We start from the raw sequence: 16,513 nt of genomic DNA on the forward strand, positions 1-16,513 counted from the left end.
TTGGCCATCAAGTTTTCTGCTCAGCGACTCTGCACCGTCGTGTGTCGTGAAGGCCGCCTTGGAGAACGCTTACCCGAATATCAGAGGCCGAATGCCCGTGACCGCTGAAGTGCTCCCCAACAGTAAGAGAACAGTCTTGCCTGGTGATTGTCAAGCGGTGTTCATTCATCCGTTGTCGCAGCGGCTGCATGGTTTCCCCAATGTACCATGCCTCGGGACATCCTTTCCTGCAGCGTATCAGGTAGACAACGTTGGCTGAGTTGCAAGAGTATGTATCGTGTAACTGGTGAATGGTGTTCTCACGTGAAATGATGACATCTGTGTCGATGATCCAGCACGTCTTGCACAGGTTGCTGTGGCAGGGTTGTGTGGTGTCGTGGTCACTGTTTCCCCTGAAGGCTGGGTATGTTTGCTGCGGAAAATGGTCTGTTTGAGGTTGTGCGGTTGTTTGAAGGGCAAGAAGTGGGGGTGTGGGGATGGCCTTGGCGAGTTGTTCGTCTTTGTCAATGACATGTTGAAGGCTCCGGAGGAGATGCCGTAGCTTCTCCGCTCCGGGGAAGTACTGGACGACGAAGGGTACTCTGTCCACCGTGTCCCATGTTTGTCTTCTGAGGAGGTCGGTGCGGTTTTTCACTGTGGCGCATCGGAACTGTCGATCGATGAGTCGAGCGCCATATCCTGTTCTTATGAGGGCATCTTTCAGCGTCTGGAGGTGTCTGTTGCGATCCTCCTCATTCGAGCAGATCCTGTGTATACGGAGGGCTTGACCATAGGGGCTGGCTTCTTTAACATGTTTAGGGTGGAAGCTGGAGAAGTGGAGCATCGTGAGGTTATCCGTGGGCTTGCGGTATCGTGAGGTGCTGAGGTGACCGTCCTTAATGGAGATGCGTGTGTCCAAGAATGCAACTGATTCCGGAGAGTAGTCCATGATGAGTCTGATGGTGGGATGGAACTTGTTGATGTCATCATATAGTTGTTTCAGTGATTGTTCACCATGAGTCCAAAGGAAGAAAATGTCATCATTTATGTCCACATCATTCCTCCCACAGTCCAAAGATGTGCAGGTTAGGTGGATTGGCCATGCTAAATTGTCCCTTAATGTCAGGGGGATTTGCAAGTTAAAAAAGTGAGGTTACGGGGATGGGTGGTTCTGTTATCAGTGCAGGCTCGGTGGGCTGAATAGCCTCCTTCCGCACCTTCGGGATTCTATGATATGTTAATGAATCAAGAGGAACTTAATTAAAATATACCTAAGGCAACAAAATAAGTAGTTTTAAGTGGGTTATTTTAGTTCAAAGGGGGACATATACAGGTTGTAAAATTTATAAGTAATGAAGCAAAGATAGGGTAAGTTTACATTTTAAAATATAAAATAAATAAAGGAATTGGATTAGATCTGGGAAAAGAGCACTTCTGAAACACTGGATGCAAACTATAGAAGATAGAGAGATCAAAGGAAAGGAATGCATTAAAAAAAACACTGAAGCATGTGTGAGGGAGGAACTGCTTCGATCTCCCAGAAGACAGGCTGCAGAAGATTGAAATGTCTCCAAAAGTGTTTCAGTGAAGAATTAAGCCAACAATTGGAAATAAAAGACAACAAGAGGGCACTTAGGTTCCTTAATCCAGTCTCAAGGCTTTAGTCCCCGAGATGGAAAGAAGGAGAAAGGTCATGTTTCCGCATGGCTGAGGTACTAAATGAATATGTTGCATCCATTTTTACAAGAAGAAGTTGCCAAATTCATAGTAAACTAAGGGGGGAGCTAAAACACTGAATGGACTAAAAATTGATGAACAGCAAGTATTACAGTGGTTGGCTGTACTTAAATTTGATAAGTTACCAGGAGCAGATAAGACGCATCCCAGGATACTGAGAGAAGTTAAGGGAGGAAACTGCAGAGGCATTGACCATAATCTTCCAAACCTCCTTAGATGGAGGGATTGTGTCAGATGACTGGAGAATTGCTGGTGTAAAAGAAAGGGTGTAAATCCCAGAAAATACAGGCCAGTCAGTTTAACCTGAGTGGTAGGAAAGCTTTTAGAATCATTAATCTGAGAGAGAATTAATAACCCAGCCACTGGTGCAGACAAGTCAGCATGTATCAATGGCTGTCCCAAATGCGGAGGGTCGGTGACAGGAAGGGTATCTGGCTATGAAACCACCTACCAGATCCAAATGATAGTTAATATGAATGAAAATGGCACCCATGTTAGAGAGTTTACTCTCTAAGTGACACACATGGTCTCTGCTAAAACCTGTGAGGAATGGGAAAGGGTTACCATCTAAAGAAGAAAGTTTGAAGGAGAGGTGAAAGGATAACAAAACTGAAAATAACAAGTCCAAATGTTGACAGCCTGTCACAAGTAGCAGTTAAATAACTGACCTGATGGTGAGAAAAGGAATTCAAATCATGGCCTTCCAGAAAACAAAGTGGAAGTAGTGAAACACGAGTGTTAGTAGGTGACTTAAATGGATATAGTCATAGAAACCCTACAGTGCAGAAGGAGGCCATTTGGCCCATCAAGTCTGCACCGACAACAATCCCACCCAGCCCCTATCCCCGTAATCCCACATATTTACCCTATTAATCCCTCTATCCTATGCATTCCAGGACACTAAGGGGTAATTTAGCATGGCCAATCAACCTAACTGCACATCTTTGGACTGTGGGAGGAAACTGGAGCACCTGGAGGAAACCCATGTAGACACAGGGAGATTGTGCAAATTCCACACAGACAGTGACCCAAGCTGGGAATCGAACCTAGATCCCCGGAGCTGTGAGGCAGCAGTGCTAACCACTGTGCCACCATGCAAGGAATCAAGGATATGTGGGGAAAGAATGTGATATGAAGTTATCCAGGGTGGACAAATGTTTAGAGAAGTAAATGAAGAAGGTGCCAAGGTCCTGGAGTTTTCCATATCATATCAACTAGTGATACTAAATGCTTGGTCCCAAATACATAGAAACCACCATATAACCTATTACACTGGTGGTAGAGAAACAGAGCTGGACTGCATCATGATTAGGAAAGAACAAGCAAAAGAAGCAGAAAATTGCAAAGTCTTCCTCAAAGAGGTGCTGACCACATAACTGCTGATAGCAGAGCTGATTGCAAAGAAAACGAAATGGCAGTAGACAGGTATACAGAGCATCAAGTGGTGGAAGCTCAAAGATCCTCAACTGGGGGAATTCAGATAGATGAAGAGACAGCTCAGAGAAAGGTGCTGTGGGAGACTGGTGGAACTTGATGACAGACTTGATTAGAAAATTGCTGAAAAAGTGCAAAAGAGCATCAGTGAAGTGAAAGGCTGGAAAAGAAACTTGGCGGTGGCATGAAAACACTGTTCAGTAAAAGAAAAGAAGGAAGTAGAAACATTTGGGGCTCAAAGAAGATAAAGAACAATATAAAATAGCAAAAAGGAATGCAAAGGAAATGATTGCTAGAGAAAGATCCCTGGCCACAGAAGAAATATATAAAAGTCTGGATATAAAAGAGAGAGGTGACTTTAGAAAGGCACCTGCTAGAAATATGTTAGCAAAAAATGTTGGAAATATACATGTAATCAAGGAAGCAGGTGGAGTAACTTTGTTGAAACAGGATGAAATAATGAGAGGCAGGACTAATACCTTAACTGGCTTATGAATGAAGAAAAGACAAGAACAAAAACAGACACAGAAACTGCAAAATTAAAGAATGGCAACTTGCATCAATCTGGAAGAAGTCTGAACAACACTGAATAGAATCAAAAACAGCAAAGCAGTAGGATCAGATGAGATACCAGCAATCTGCCTAGATGAATATGGGGTCCAGATTTCAAACTCAATCATGTTATGATAAGAGAAAAAATCCCAAGGGCATAGAAACAAAACGTTTTAGTACTAATATTCAAAGGAAAGGGAGACATTCAAGATTACAAAATCTACTGAGGAATTAAACTCTTAACACATACCTTCAAGATATGGAAGAGAATCCTGGACCAGACCAGACACTGAGAAAAATAATGGAAATCCATGAAATTTAGTTTGGATTCATGTCAGGAAGTTGCACTGCAGCTGCCATTTTTGTTTTGAGACAAAATATGGACAAATATTGGGAAGGCCAATGCAACATCAGTTGGAGTATTGTGCACAGTTCTGGGTGCCACACTGTAGGAAGGATGTGAGCGCTTTGGAGAGAGGGCAGAAGAGGTTTACAAGAATGATCCCAGGGATGAGAAATTTTAGTTATGAGGATAGATTGGAGAGGTTGGGACTGTTCCCCTTGGAGAGCAGAAGGCTAAGAGGAGATTTAATATGTTCAAAATCATGAGGGGGCTAGACAGAATAGATATGAAGAAACTGTACCCATTCATAAAAGGATCAAGAAAAAGAGGGTACAGATTTGAAGAGAATTGCATAAAAGCACATGTGATGTGAGAAAAAACTTTTTCACACAGCGAGTGGTTTGGGTCCAGAATGTACTGCCTTGAAGTGTGGTGGAGAGAGGTTCAATCAAGGCATTCAAGTGGGCATTAGATGATTACTTGAAAGAAACAATCTGCAGAGATACGGGGAAAAGGCAAGGGAATTGCACTGAGTCATGATGGTCATTTTGAGAGCCAGTACAAACATGATGGGTCAAATGGCCTCCTGCAGTGCCGCAACAATTCTGTGATCTTGTGAACATGAAGATTGAAGGACTGAAGGTACAACACCTCATCTTCTAGCATTACAGCCTTCTGGATTCAAGATTGAATTCAACAACTTCAGACTATGAGCTCTGTCCTCCATTTCGAAAGTTCATCCCCAAGTGCCATTCTGCATCTTGTTTTCATGTTTTTGCTTTCAGAGCTGACCTTTATTCTGCTATTAATACATACTCTGAACCAATGCTTTGACCCTTTAATACTATCATTACCACTCCCTTTGCCCTGTAATCCATGACACCTTTGTAATTTTATCTCCTCTGCTCTCTAACCTATCCTTGACCAACCCCTCTGTTTCACCTGCCCCCTTCCTTATTTTTGGACAGCAACTAACCCATCACATTCCTATCTCTCTTCAGTTCTAAAAAAGATCATATTGCACTTGAAACATTAACTCTGGTTCTCTCTACACAAACACTGCTAGACCTGCTGAGTATTTCCTGTACTTTCTGTTTATATTTATGAAGATTATATTCATTGATCTAGAGAAGGCTAATGATAGGGTGCCAAGGAAGAAAGTCTGGAGTTGTGCTTGAATCTGTGGAATCCCTGAGAAATATGTATGACTATTACAGGACATGTATAGAGTGCCAGACAAGAGTAAGAAGCTGTGTGGGGGACCATGAGCGCTTCAAAGCCGAAGTTTGATTACACAAAGCACCTTCCCCTTCCTAATTGTTATGAATGTTCAACATGAGCAAGTGAAACAGGAAGTGGCATGGTTAATGAGGTTTACAGATGACACTGAACTATGTGGTGGAGACATTGAGAATAGGAGAAAAGTGTGGCAGACAGGGATATAAACAGCAATGGACCAAAGATGTAATTTACAGACTATCAGTTTGTGCGTAGGGAAGGGGATCAGAATGAAGGTATCAATTTTATGGGTTGCAACTTGGATGTTATGGGTTGCAAGTAGGTAGTTTCAAGTTTCTGGGGTAAGGGCTGGCGTGAGATGGAAGTATGGAAATGGAAATTAAGCAACTGATTAGCTCTTATTGGAGTGATTGAAACGAGTGTACTGTGATGGAAATGTATCGCTGAAACTGAAAGGAAGAATCTACAAGACAGTTAGAAGACCGGTCTTGTTAAATAGTGCTTAAACTTGGGCATCATCAAAAACAGAGGAAAAAATACCTGGATACGAATGAAATGCAGACACTGATATGCATGCATGCAATGATGAGAAAGGACAAGATCAGGAACCAGGGCATGCGTGTACTGGTGGTCAGTGAAGATTGTGGGAGCAACAAAGAAAGTAGCCAGAGAAGATTAAAATGGTGTGGTCATCTGTTGCAGAAAGGGAGGAAATATAGTGAGGTGAGTGATGGAGATGGGACCGACAGGAAGAAGAAAAAGAGGAAGGCACCAGCCTAAGACCAGATTGGAAGATGCAGTGGCAAGAGATGTAAATACAGCAGAATTGGGAGAGGAATGGGTGACTGACAGGCCAAGATGGAGAAGCTGATTAACCAGCATTGTGATGACCCCAAATAAAATAGAGAAGCCAAAAGAAAAAGAATTATGGACAAAAGCAATAGTCACTTGGATAAATGTGAATTAATGAGGAAAGTCATAGAATCATACAATCATAGCATCTCTGCAGTGCAGAAGGAGACCATTCGGCTCATCGAGCCTACATTGACAACAATCCCATCCAGGCTCTATCCCCATGTATTTACCCTGATGGTCCCCCTGACACTAAGGGCAAATTAGTATGGTCAATCCACCTAACCTGCACATCTTTGGATAGCAGAGATTTGTTAAAGGCAAATCATATTTAATGAACTTGATTGAATATTATGATGCGGTAACAGAGATAGTTGATGAGAGTAATGCAGTTGATTGGTGTTTATGGACTTCCAAAAGGCATTTGACGAGGGCCACATAATAAGCTTGCCAGCTTGCCAAGTTGAAGTGAGGGAATATATTCAGGCTGGTGGAATGGGTGGACACGTTGCAGATTAAATTTAATGCTGACAAGTGTGAAGTGGTGCATTTTGGTAGGAAAAATCAGGAGTAGCAATAAAAACTAAAGGATACAATTGTAAAGGTATGCAACTACAGAGAGACCTGAGGATATATGTGCATAAATTATTGAAGGTATCAGGACAGGTTGAGAAAGTGGTTAGCAAGGCATATGAGATCCTGGGCTTTATAAATAGGAGCATAGAGTATAAAAGCAAAGAAGTTATGATGAAAACTTGATAAGACACCTAGAGTATTATGTCTAATTCTAGACACCACACCTTAGGAACGATGCCTTAGGGAAGGTGCAAAAAAGATTTAGGAAAATAGTTTCAGGGATGAGGGACTTTGGTTACGTGAATAGAATGCAGAAACCTGCATTGTTGTCCTAAGAGAAGGTTGAGTGGAGATTTGGTGGAGGTGTTCAAAATCATGAGGGGTTTAGATTGGATGAATAGAGAGACACTGTTCCCATTGGTGAGAGGTTGTGAACCAGAGGACAAATGATTTGAGGTGATTGGCAAAAAAACAGAAGCAATGTTAGAAAAACTTTTTTAAATAGTGAGTGGTTCAGGTCTGGAATGCACTGAGAATGTGGTGGCGGTAGATTTAATCATGGGCTTTCAAAGCACATTAAATAAGTTTCTGAAGAACAAAGAACAAAACAATTTACAGCACAGGAATAGGGCCTTCGGCCCCCCAAGCCTGTACCGACCATGCTGTCCCTCTGAATTAAAACCCTCTGCCCTTCTGGGGACCATATCCCTCTATTCCCATGTATTTGTCCAGATGCCTCTTATCGTATCTGCTTCCACTACTTCCCCCGGCAGTGAGTTCCAGGCACCCACCACCCTCAATGTAAAAACTTGCCTCGTACATCTCCTTTAAACCTTGCCACTCACACCTTAAACCTATGCCTCCTGGTAATTGACTCTTCCACATGGGAAAAAGCTTCTGACTATCCACTCTGTCCATATCCCTCATAATCTTGTAGACTTCTTCAGATCGCCCCTCAACCTCCGTCGTTCCAGTGAGAACAAACCAATTTTCTCCAACCTCTCCTCGTAGCTAATGCCCTCCATACGAGGCCACATCCTGGTAAATATTTTATGTACCCTCTCTAAAGCCTCCACATCCTTCTGATAGTGCAGCAACTAGAATTGAACACTATATTCCAAGTGCGACCTAACCAGGGTTCTATAAAGCTGCAACATGACTTGCCAATTTTTAAACTTAATGCCCCGGCTGATGAAGGCAAGCATGCCGTATGCCGTCTTGACTGCCTTGCATTGCCACTTTCAGTGACATGTGAACCTGTACACCCAGATCCCTATCAATACTCTTAAGTGTTCTGCCATTTACTGTTTATTTCCCATCTGTATTAGACCTTCCAAAATGCATTACCTCACATTTGTCCGGATTAAACTCCATCTGCCATCTCTCCGCCCAAGTCTCCAACCGATTTATATTCTGCTGTATCCTCCATCGGTCCACATCGCTATCCACAATTCCACCAACCTTTGTGTCGTTCGCAAATTTACTACTCAAACCAGTTAAATTTTCCTTTAAATCATTTATATATATTACAAACTACAAAGGTCCCAACACTGATCCCTGAGGAACACCGCTAGTCACAGCCTCCATTCAGAAATGCATGCTTCCACTGCTACCCTCTGTCTTCAATGACCGAGCCAGTTCTGTATCCATCTTGCCAGCTCACCTCTGATCCTGTACAACCTCACCTTCTGTACCATGTGGGACCTTGTCAAAGGCCTTACTTAAGTCCAAGTAGACAACATCCACTGCCCTACGCTCATCAATCACCCTCGTCACTTCCTCAAAAGACTCAATCAAGTTAATGAGACATGACCTCCCCTTCACAAAACCATGTTGCCTCTCACTAATATGTCCACTTATTTCCAAGTGGGAGTAAATCCTGTCTCAAAGAATCCTCTCCAATAATTTGTCTATCACTGACGTTAGGTTCACTGGCCTGTAGTTACCTGGATTATCCTTGCTGCCCTTCTTAAACAAGGGAACAACATTGGCTATTCTTCAATCTTCTGGGACCTCCCCTGTAGCCAGTGAGGATACAAAAATTTCTCTCAAGGTGCCAGCAATTTCCTCCCTTGCGATGAAGAGGAAACATCTGCAGGGTTATGGGTGAGATACAGGGGAGTAGGTCTAAATCACTTTCTCTTATTGGTGGGCCAAGTGGCGTCTTTTTGTGTTGCTATGGTGCATCAACCTGCTGTCCTCGCTCAGGACATCAGCATTCATGCTCCCACCACTGCTGCTCCACCTGTGCCCTGTTGTTGCCTCTCAGCCAGCCAATCTAGACTGCTGCCTTCCATACCAAGGTGGATCAATCTGAAGCTGGGCCAGAGCTCAAACATCTGGTATAAGACCACCCGCAGTCTCCACCAGTAAAGTCAGCAGCCTCCACCAGCCATGCTGCTGCTCTTTGGATAGAACTGCATAGGAGCATTAGAAGAGGCAAGACAGGCATATAGGAAAATATACAAGTTTTATGTGTAATATTGAAAGTATTGTTGGATATTGCTATGAAATTGTTTTTTGGGGGGCCTATTATTACAGGATTTTAATCAAGAGGTCACTGTGTTGGTCCACAGAGGAGAAATGGATAGAGGTGAAGTTGTAGAGCAATGGTGTTTTGGGCATGATGTTTGAGAAATGTAAGTGTGATTATCTGCTCATGAAAATCTTGTCTGGAATAACAGGCTTCCAGATGCCTCTCCCATCCTTCTCTTCTTTCTCCTCCCTCAGTCCCCACCAAAGCCTTGATGACAAGTGTTGTACCCCCTGAGAGCAGGGTGTGCATAACCCTGAAGACTGATACAAATTTGGAGACACAGTCTAGCGACTATTCCAGGGCTCCAATGTCCACCACAACCCCATGCCCTCCACCCCCCACTACCCCCATCCCCCACAACTCCCCCTCCATGCCCTCCCTGATTAGCCTGGCATAGTCTATCATGTTCAGCTGAAAATGTTTAAAAGAAGGATTGGTGAAACCCAAAATGACAAGCCTGGCACCAAGTCAGTATGCCTCTAATGTTCTCACACCATGTTCCTGTTAGTACCCTTACCAATGTAGCATGCCACTTGAGCTGCAGCAGGAGTAGCCAGTAGCAGATCAACTGCCATTTTGGGAGCTCTTGAGTTATCATACAGCTGACAGCAGTGACACTACAGAGCTGAATTTGCAGCCTATTTTTTTTTCAGAAAAGGAGATGACACAAGGCACATTTGTTGCTTGGGCATGGTTTTTACATTATGGTCATGTAACTCATGCATGATTAGCTTTGTCTCTTTCTCGCTCTCTGTGCAGTTGGGCTGCAGACTCGGGGAACTCAATACTAACTCTTGTAATTCTTTAAAAATAACTTTGGTCTTGCCAACAACACCTGACTATGCCTAATCTTTAAAGTTGCATTGACGCAGGGTCAGTAGATGGGTTATTTGGATTCACTGACACGTGGGATTGGGCAGGCTTTGAGTCAGAGTTAAACGTGGTTAAATGTTGGCAATCTTGAAGAATGGTGGAGGTCCAATATATTTAAACATTTGTTTTAAATATTTTGACTATATCAATGTGCAATGGGTAAAATAACACATTTTAAGGAAAGGCTTTAGACTTCTTAAATAAATGGAACATGATGTTGTGAAATATATTTCAAGGAAGCAAATTACATGAAACGATGCCTAATCCTAGCAGTGTGTTTGCCCCCTCCTGGTGCTGAAAGAAAACACAGGAACATTTATTCTCTTTGAAGTGCATTTTCACAGCAAGGTATAAAACCAATGAGTGACTCCTGACTTCTTTATTCAGAATAATTGCCTTTAAAATATGTCCTTTACAGTATCAATGACTGCGAAGTCACTAGGGTTGATAGAAATTAGGCCAGTTTCAAGGGTTGCCCATCTCATCTTTGATCTTGGTCAATAAACTAAGTCAGGAGAAGCGAGATGGGCAAGTTAAGCCACATCAAAAAAAACACGTCAAGTAGATTGATGTCTGTGGCAACACTGCGGAATCTTTGCCAGTAAAATAAATATGGAGCTATATGTAGGTATGTGTGTTTTTTCAGAGTTTAACATGGATTTGATAAGGGGAGGATTCCCTACAATGTCACATTCTGCCTTTGATTACAACCTTCTACAGTTAAACTCGCCGAGCTCAATTATTTAGTTTGATTGTAGAAAACAGAGGGTGATAAGGACTGAGGAAGGAGTTGGATTTAACAGTCAGCCTGATTTTGAGGTGGTGGATTAAGTTGCTGGAGATTGGACGGAGCGCTCAGTCCTGTTTTGAGTGTCTCTGCCCCATTAACATTTCTAATATTGTGTTATATATTTAAATCATTACATGATTGCTTTAAGAGCCGGTCGCATGATTTGATGGTAATGTTATTGGGGTTTTGCAGACTCCTACTTTAGTCTTATTTTCTACTCTGCACAGGAAACAACTCCTACAATGAGTTCTAACGAAGGGTCATCGGGACTCGAAACATTAGCTCCATTTTCTCTCCACAGATGCTGTCAGACCTATTCCGACACTTTCTGTTTTTATTTCAGATTTCAACATCCACAATAATTTGCCTTTATCTACAATAAACCTGTTGTTGTTATTTTGAATCTGTGTGTGCAAACCATGGGGGCAATTTTTCCAGCCCGCCGCCCTGCTCCAGCAGTGCAGCGGGCCGAAAGACTTAAATGGAGGCTATGTAGTGGGGTTGCATGGCCAGTGATGCAGGGTCGTGGGGCTGGCCAGTGATCAGGAAGCTGGCAGTGCGGGGCTACTGCGCATGCACCAATCTTGGCGCTGGCAGATTGACACATGTGCAGTGACCCACTCGGCGCTATGCTGCCAGCCTCTCCAGCAGGAATAAGCCCTGTCCCCTGATTTTAAACGTGATTCACTCTAGGGCATTGTATGATGCATAGAGTGTGGGAGATTCATATTGAAAATCCCGCTGAAAAGCCAGGGGGATTTACTCCAGTTTTTTCGTGAATTCGGCACTTTGAATTTTTTTGGGAGAATCCCTCCCCATATCTTTTTCTTTTTGCTTTAAACCCACAATGCCGAACATAGATAGGATATTTCAAGTAGCAGACCATGAAGGGGAATATGGGGAGCAATTTACTGCCCTCCTCCATGACAAGTATGATAGTTAGGGCATTTAATCAGGTGAGAAGTTGACAACTGGGCACCATGACACCATCCATAGAAACCATAGAAACCCTACAGTGCAGAAAGAGGCCATTCGGCCCATCGAGTCTGCACCGACAATAATCCCACCCAGGCCCTATCCCCGTATCCCTACATATTTTACCCGCTAATCCCTCTAACCTATGCATCCCGGGACACTAAGGGACAATTTAGCTTTGGCCAATCAACCTAACCTGCACATCTTTGGACTGTGGGAGGAAACCGGAGCACCCGGAGGAAACCCTGTTGCCACCTCAATTAGATCTGTGGCGGGAAGGCTTCTGAATGGACTTACCACCCTATTGTCAATTCCGCACCACTGCAATTAGTGTCCACTTAAGGGCTTGTCAGGAAAACGAGGAATTATAATTTTTTTTTGATAGTATCACTGTCATGTTTCTCATGAACTGGAAAAGAGGCTGGTGGTGTGTGATTGTTGCAATTGGATTAAGAGACAGAGTGGCTTCAAGGGCCTAAACAGCAGAAATAAGTGGTTTTCATATGTAAATGAACCAAAAGGAACTTCAGTTGGAATTTACCTAAAGCAATAAAATACACAGAGCGGATTTTATGGCCTTGCTCATCCCGAAACTGTAAAATCACGCCGAAGCTCAACGGACCTTTCCATGGCTCGCCCCCTCACCACCCCCCCCCCCCCCCCCAACCCCCCACGCCAATTCCCGTGCCAGGCAGAATGGTAAAATTTCAGCCATAGTTTTGAAGTGGGTTGTTTTATTCAAAGGGGGACATATACTGGTTGTAAAAATTGTAAGTAAGTGAGGCAAAGATAGGGTAAGTTTACTTTTTAAAATATAAAATTTACAGTAAATAAAGGAATTGGATCAGGGCTGCAATTCTTCCATCCCGCTGAACTTATTTTTTAGTGCAGTGTGCCGGGAGATTCTTGTGTCGGCAATTCACAGGGTTCATGCCCTGCTAGTTTCTCGCAGCGCCGAATTTCCGGCAGCATCCGATCCATACTGGACATCCAGCACTGGGAGACGCTAGGCTAGCGGGGACGGGGGGCATCAGATCCACACCGGAAATTGGCGAGGACGCGCAAAGACCATTTAAATAGCAATTTGCATATAATTTAAATATGATTAGCAGGCCTAGGACTGAAGTCTCTGGCCCCGCGAGCATCTCCGCCACCCCCCCCTGCCAAAACACCCCCTCCCCCTCCTGCCAGAGTGGTTCACTCTAGTGGGGTTTAGAGTAGCTCCCAACTAACGGGGGACTAGTGGCCTGACCCCACTGGAGTGTAGGGAGGGCAATCGGGGCCCCCCAGAGGGCCAGGCAGCAGTGGGGGGGTGGACCCTGGGAATTGGCAGTGTGTCACTGCCTACTGGGCAGTGCCAAGGGGGTGGGGCATATGGGGACAAGGCCTAGGGTGGGCAGGGTCTGATGGGGCAGGGCCTAGGGGGTGATTGGCAGGAGTCAGGGGTCTCGCTGCCACTCTGCATAGGGATTGGTGGGGGAAGGAGGGAGGGCAGCGATCTGGGGGGTGAAGGGTCAGCTGAGGGGGCGGTCAGACTCCTTGGGGGGTTGGCACTGTGCGGGGGAGGGTGGTCAGGAATGTAGGATGGAGATTGGGGCAGGCTGGGAGGGGAGGGGGATTCGAGGCTAGCCTGGGAATGGTCAGGGGGCCAGCGATCGGGCTGTGGGAGGAGCGGAGATCTGGCATTGCAGGAGTCGCAGGGCTGGCCAGTGATTGAGTTGGCCAGCAATCAAGACGCTGTCAGGGCAGTGTCACTATGCATACACCGATCTTGGCACTGACAGAGTGGCGCATGCGCAGTGGCCTGGTCAGCGTGCTGATTTCAGCCTTTCCAGCGGGGATAGGCCCCACCCCTTAGTTTTTAATGCTATTCACGCTGGCGGCCTCTGCAGTGCACAGAGTGTGGGAGATTCTTCTCTGAACTCCCACTGAAAAAACCAGCGTGAATTACTCCAGTTTTCACGCGAATCCGAATTTCTTTGGGAGAATTCCACCCCAGGTCTGGTGAAAGAGCACTTCTGTAAGACAGGATGAAAACAATAGAAGATAGAGAGATCAAAGGGAAGGAACACATTTAAGAAAACACTGAAGCCTGTGTGACGGAGTAGCTGTTTCGATCTCCCAGAATACATCATGGTAACTGAACAGATCTCCCAGAAGACAGTGTGGATAAAGTCAGACCTGGAGAACCAGTTTGCTGTGAGCCTCAGAGGACACCTTAATAGCAAAAAGGGCACTGCACGGTAAAATTACTGGAATTCTATAGTTGCAAGAATTGATAAGGATTGTTGCCAGGCAGTGAAGGGAATGTCAGCTCTGAGTATAGTTTAAGTTAAGGGCCATGATTTTGGGGTTAATTTGCCATTTTAAAGTACTATTAACTGTGTTAAACCATTCTTGTGTTTAAGTGTCATGTCTCTTATTTTCTTTATTTCATTTTAATAAATGTTTAATATAAGATTATTGCAATTGGTCAAAGATGTAATTTCTTGATTTCAGAACACTTCTTCATAATATACAAATTGCCAAAACTGTTTTGGCAGCTATTTCAAGTTTCCCTTGTGATCTAAGAAGCTCAGCATTTACCATTTAACAGGCCTCATCCCAGCACCACCAGTATTAAACTAGCAATGGGTTGGGAGTTCACCATGTAGAGAACATGACAAGCAGACTGTGAGTGGGGGTTGGATCCCTTATTTAAAGCCACTCAGTGATGCTCACTGATAGTTCGTTTTGGGAAGTCATACCACTGAGGCACTTGGCAGGTCTGTCAAACATTCTGGGGAGTTTGAAGTTCCTGCTCACAGAGACCAGAATGCCAGTACCATTGGGAAGTGGTGGCTGTTTCTAGTATGACACCCACCTGAGGCCTAGAGTCATGGATGGACCCAGGCACATAAGTAAATGATGACGGGAGCAGGCTCACGGGATGGGAGTGTGAGGGGAGAGGGTGGTTTAGGTGAGGTCAGCAACAAAGGTAGAGGGGTGGTTCTCGGTGGGCCCCATCTTCCCAATGCAAAGTTCCTCGATCATGCACAGACAAAGTACATTTGAGGGACCACCCCCCAACCCCCGTGGAAGATGCAAACAGCCCTGAAAAGGTTTGCGTGTATTGCTCCCTGCATAGTGAGCCGCTTCCAATCACTGAGTTAATACCAACAGTGTTTGACCAGAGCAGGAGAGAGAGGAGCGACGGGTGGCTAGAGTGAAAGGGTAAGTGATTGATTTTATTTTACTTTATTTTACTTACTTTTTCGCGGGGTTTCTTAGCCTAGTAGTTTTAAGGGAAAGACGGAAGTAGGCCGACCGCGGGGTGACCTGGGAAGAAAAGTTGGTTTTTTTTTAAGCGCGTGGGAGGTTTAAAAGCAGGCCGCACTATCCAGCGGGCAGCGTCATTAGCGGGCAGCGGAGTGAGCAGGGAGCAGAGTGAGAGCTAAAGGGCTTTGGCTCAACGGGCAGAGGCGTAAACAGGCAGAGGCAGGGTAGGCACTGTTCTTCATTCATCCAGCAATTTAAAGGAAGGGGTAATTATGAGTGGGAGGCCAATTTTTTGCTGTCAGTGTCGGATGTGGGAGTTCATGGAGTCGCCTAGCCTCCCGGAAGTCCATATCTGCGCCAGGTGCGTCGAACTGCAGCTCCTGAAAAACTGCGTTAGGGAACTGGAGCTGCGGCTCGATGACCTTAGTCTAGTCAGGGGAAATGAGAAGTTAATAGATAGAAGTTACAGGCAGGTCGTCACCCCAGGACCACGGGAGGAAGGCACGTGGGTTACGGTTGGGAAGGGTAAAGGTCACGTACCAGAGAGTACCCCGGTGGTTGTCCCCCTTAACAGTAAGGGATGAGTGTCAGACGGGAGAGAGGAGAGGAGACAGCAGTCAGTGATGGTATCCCCTGTGGTTGTCCCCCTCCAAAATAAGTATACCATTTTGGATACTGCAGGGGGGGATGACCCTCCAGGGGTAAGCCACGATGACCAGGTCACTGGCACGGAATCTGGCTCTGTGGCTCAGAAGGGAAAGAGGGGAAGCAGGAGAGCAAAAGTAGTGGGGGATGAAATGGTTAGAGGCACAGACAGGCGGTTCTGTGGGCGTGAACGAGACTCCAGGATGGTAGTCTGCCTCCCTGGTGCCGGGGTCCTGGATGTCTCTGAGCGGGTAGGAAGCATCCTAAAAAAGACGGGTAACCAGACAGACGTCATTGTCCACATTGGTGCAAATGACGTAGGCAGAAAGAGCAGGGAGGTCCTGCGAAAGCAATTCAGGGAGTTGGGTAGTAGGCTAAAAAGCAGGGCCTCTGGGGTAGCGATCTCTGGACTTCTCCCAGTGCCACAAGCTAGTGAGGCTAGGAACAGGGAGATTGCAAGCTGAACGCGTGGCTAAAGGACTGGTGCAGGAGGGAGGGTTTCGAATTCGTAGATCACTGGGAAGTCTTCAAGAGAGGATGGCACCTGTACAAGAAGGACGGGTTGTACCTAAACTGGAGGGGTACAAATATCCTAGCTGGAAGTTTTGCTAGTGTGGTTCGGGTGGGTTTAAACTAATGTAGCAGGGGGGTGGGGATCAGAACAATAGGTCAATGAGCATAGAAGCTGGGGATGAGGTTGGGGCCAAGACAAGGCTATCTAAGA

The sequence above is a fragment of the Mustelus asterias genome, chromosome 9 (assembly GCF_964213995.1).
Source record: "Mustelus asterias chromosome 9, sMusAst1.hap1.1, whole genome shotgun sequence".
NCBI classification, from domain to species: domain Eukaryota; kingdom Metazoa; phylum Chordata; class Chondrichthyes; order Carcharhiniformes; family Triakidae; genus Mustelus; species Mustelus asterias.